Source organism: Magallana gigas, chromosome 5 (genome assembly GCF_963853765.1).
Source record: "Magallana gigas chromosome 5, xbMagGiga1.1, whole genome shotgun sequence".
Taxonomy (NCBI): Eukaryota; Metazoa; Mollusca; class Bivalvia; order Ostreida; family Ostreidae; genus Magallana; species Magallana gigas.
The window spans coordinates 31637922-31642663 of NC_088857.1; positions in this window are offsets into that span (position 1 = coordinate 31637922).

A 4742-nucleotide genomic window follows, 5' to 3' on the forward strand; every position below is an offset into this window, starting at 1 on the left:
CACATAAAGAAAAATTTGTTTCAATATCTCTTGAAATAAAAAAGTTTTCCCGTGGAAAATAGAGGAGAAAAATAATAATAAACTAGTAGACTAATTGTTCTCGAACAATTAGAGGTCTTTCCACCTCACTGTTTTTTTATGTTTGAAATAAGATTGCTTCAATAGAATAACATATTTCTTCTGCGTTACTTCATTTAAAAAAGTGTCAAACGATTAAGTTTGCAATTTTTTATTGCTTGACGACCTTGACCTTTGACCTTTATGTCATTTTCATCTGACAAGGTAGACGCTTCAATACCAAGTGGTCCGATGTATCTATGATTATTGATTCAAAAGTTATTTGTGTTTTTATTGAATGTTCGAAACTTTCAGGGGCAATAACTGCTAGAAAGGGACTTTGGACCCTTTCGGTATGAATAGATTGAAGAAGCGCCTAAGTATACTGAATACATTAGTAAAAGTTTCAAGTCTCTATCTCTAACGGTTAATGAGGAGTAGCGATAACAAGCATTTTGTACAATAGGGGCAATAACTCTATAATTGTTACATGGTAAGGGTTAAAGGTTTATATTTTGAAATGTCTTAAGATGTTCTACTACATCCATGAAAAACTTTTTCTCTACCATCCTAAACAAAAGAGATAGAAAAACTCATTAATTAAGAGATTTCCAAATGACCTTGACCTTTGACCTTTATGTCATTTTGTTTGGCCAAGGTAGACTCTTCCATCCCAAGTGGTCCGAAGTCTCTATGATAAATAATAAAAAAGTTGGAAGTGATTTTATGGAAATTCAAATACTTTCAGGGGCAATAACTGACAGAAGGGTGGCTCGGATCCTTTCGGTATTAGTAGATTGAAGAACCCTCTAAGTGTACTGAAGACATTGGTAAACGTTCCAAGTCTCTATCTCTTATGGTTGCAGAGGAGTAGCGATAACAAGCTTTTCGTACACAAGGGCAATAACTTTGTAAGTTCTGGGAGTGATCAAGCAAAGGGTCATTTGGTACCATAACTTTTAATGGCCAATAACATAAAGAAAAAATTGTTTCAATATCTCTTGAAATAAAAAAGTTGTCCCAAGGAAAATAGAAAAGAAAAATTATAAGAATAACTAGTAGACTAATTGTTCACGGAACAATTAGAGGCCTTTCCACCTTCCATAATGATTCAAAAAAATTCCCGAAAATGTTGATAATTATTGAGTAATTAGAGAAAAATCAATTTACGAAGAAAAAAAAAGTAAAAAAAAAAAAATCGGTTCCGCACAGTGGTATCGATCCGAGTACCCTTGGATTCCTAGGCGAGAGTGTTGCCACTACGCTATTTCGCTTGTTATCTGTTAGAAGGTAAAATTTGTTGAGTTGTGTAGTCAATTTGGATGATGATAGAAAGAAGAGATGAAGCGTTCTTCTGTCCATCTAAAATTGATACCCAACGCTGAGGAACCTTTAGAATAGATAGGGGCTTAGCGATTGGTTGGGAGGGCAGTATTTGTTCACCAGTTTATTCATAAAAATCAGTGCTGCTTGTAAACAATGTGGCCGGATAGCGTTGACTAAGAAATCAACAGGCCAGGTCAAACTCTGGTCGCCGGCGGGTATTTGAAGGTGTGGGAACGTCACTTTTGCTCAGCTGATGCGAATTCTCCCTGTGATTTGAAATGCACGTGCTTATAAATCTATTAACTGTCATGCATTCGTGGATTACAAGTACGGAAAATCGGAACTGAATTAAGGCCAGTCATGTATTTCAGCCAAGTCGGGAAATAAACAAACTGAAAGAAAATGTAAATTAAATTCATCTAAAATCGGGGTCTGGGAAGGAAGAGTTATCTTTCGTTGCACTTCAACACAAGTCGTCACAGGTTGCCGATAGAAATGTAAACAAAGATTTTCAGTGAAATTTGAGCGTGAATTTATTAGATACAAATATCGAAGCGTTGAAATTTCGTTTCTCGGGACGATGGTTCGATGCCGCTGAGGTGGATAACTTTCTTAAATAGGGTTCATTTCGTTTGAAATTTGGCAGGCAATTAGATTCAGGTGTGAGAAACAGTCCCATGAATTTTCGCCGAGTTCTACAGAGTTTTACTGGAGCTGGAATTTTTATTTGGAGGCGTAGTCTAAAACGCGGTCTGGAGTCAAATGGCAGACAGTGTTTCACCTTTTCAAAAAATTCTGACAAACGGTTGTAACACTTTTTTAGGTTTTATTTTAAAAAGGAATATTGAATTTCAAGTTCAAATATCGAGGGTCATGTTCATATAAGAATTCAATCCTTGTATAAAAGAAGAGGGGGGGGGGGCAAATTGTTCATATAACTAAATCTGATATATATGTTGCATACACTTATTACTCATTAGTTCTAAGAAGTCAAGGTCAAAGATCAAGGTCAAAGGTCAAAGGTCAAGGTCAAAGGTCAAGGTCAAACCTAAAAATAAGGGGGGGTGGTTAAAGAGCTAATTCCACATATAAATGAATCTGATATGTATATGTTAAATATACTTGTAACGCATCAGGTCCTTAAAGGTCAAGGTCAAAGGTCAAGGTCAGGTCAAAGGTCAAGGTCAAACCTAAAAATATAAAAAGGGGGGGGGGGGTTGTGTTGGTGAATTCGTGTTTGAAAGAGCTATTCGTACATATAAATGAATCTGATATTATAGATGTTGCAGATACTTATAGCACACCCGTTCTAAGAGGTCAAAGGTCAAGGTCAAATGTCAAGGTCAAAGGTCAAGGTCAAACCTAAAAATAAGGGGGGGGGGGTGTTTTGGTTGTTTTAAAGAGCTTATTGCACATATAAATGAATCTGAAATGTATGTGTTAAATATACTTGAAACGCATCAGTCCTTTAAGGTCAAGGTCCAGGTCATGTCAAAGGTCAAGATCAAACCTAAAAATAAAGGGAGGGGGGGGGTGGGTTGTGTTTGAAAGACCTATTTGTACATATAAATGAATCTGATGTTATAGATGTTGCACATACTTATAACACACCAGTTTTAAGAGGTAAAAGGTCAAGGTCAAAGGTCAAAGGTCAAGGTCAAACATTAGAAAAAAGAGGGAGGGGGGGGGGGTGTGTGTTTATTTCTATTGTGTTTGTGAAATCAATGAAATTGAAAGGGGAATTACTGCCAGAAAGGGACGTCGGACCCTTTTGGGATCAATAGATTGAAGAAACTTCTAAGTGTAATGAAGACATTGGTAAACGTTTCAAGTCTCTACCTGTTTTGGTTTCAGAGGAGTAGCGATAACAAGCATTTCGTACAAAAGGGGCAATTACTCACTAACTATTACAAGATGGGAGCTGAAGGGCTACATTTTGAAATGTCTTAAGACGTCCTACTACATCCTTGATCAAATTTCTCTATATCACCCTAAACAACAGAGATACGAAAACTCATGAATACACAGATTTTCAAATGACCTTGACCTTTGACCTTTACGTCATTTATATCGGCCAAGGACGACGCTTCCATCCCAAGTGGTCCGAAGTCTCTATGACAAATAGTCAAAAAGTTGGAAGTGATTTTATGGAAATTGAAATACTTTCAGGGGCAATAACTGATAGAAGGGGGTCTCGGAACCTTTCGGTATGAATAGATTGAAAGAGCGTCTAAGTGTACTACAGACGTTAATAAAAGTTTCAAGTCTCTATCTCTTATGGTTTCAGAGGAGTAGCGATAACAATCACTTCGTACACAAAGGGCAAAAACTTTGTAAGTTCTGGGAGTGATCAACCAAAGGGTCATTTGGTACCATAACTTTTAATGGCCAGTCACATAAAGAAAAAATTGCTTCAATATCTCTTGAAACAAAAAAGCTGTCCCTGGAAAAAAAGAGAAGAAAAAAAATAATAATAATAATAATAATAATAATAAAAAACATAAGAAAAACAAAAGGTCTTTCACCTGAAAGGTGGAAAGACCTAATAAAAAACATAAGAAATACAAAAGGTCTTTCACCTGAAAGGTGGAAAGACCTAAAAACATAAGAAAAACAAAAGGTCTTTCACCTGAAAGGTGGAAAGACCTAATAATAATAACTAGTAGACTAATTGTTCACGGAACAATTAGAGGCCTTTCCACCTTCCATAATGATTCAAAAAAATTCCCGAAAATGTTGATAATTATTGAGAAATTAGAGAAAAATCAATTTACGAAAAAAAAAAATCGGTTCCGCACAGTGGTATCGATCCGAGTACCCTTGGATTCCTAGGCGAGAGTGTTGCCACTACGCTATTTCGCTTGTTATCTGTTAGAAGGTAAAATTTGTTGAGTTGTGTAGTCAATTTGGATGATGATAGAAAGAAGAGATGAAGCGTTCTTCTGTCCATCTAAAATTGATACCCAACGCTGAGGAACCTTTAGAATAGATAGGGGCTTAGCGATTGGTTGGGAGGGCAGTATTTGTTCACCAGTTTATTCATAAAAATCAGTGCTGCTTGTAAACAATGTGGCCGGATAGCGTTGACTAAGAAATCAACAGGCCAGGTCAAACTCTGGTCGCCGGCGGGTATTTGAAGGTGTGGGAACGTCACTTTTGCTCAGCTGATGCGAATTCTCCCTGTGATTTGAAATGCACGTGCTTATAAATCTATTAACTGTCATGCATTCGTGGATTACAAGTACGGAAAATCGGAACTGAATTAAGGCCAGTCATGTATTTCAGCCAAGTCGGGAAATAAACAAACTGAAAGAAAATGTAAATTAAATTCATCTAAAATCGGGGTCTGGGAAGGAAGA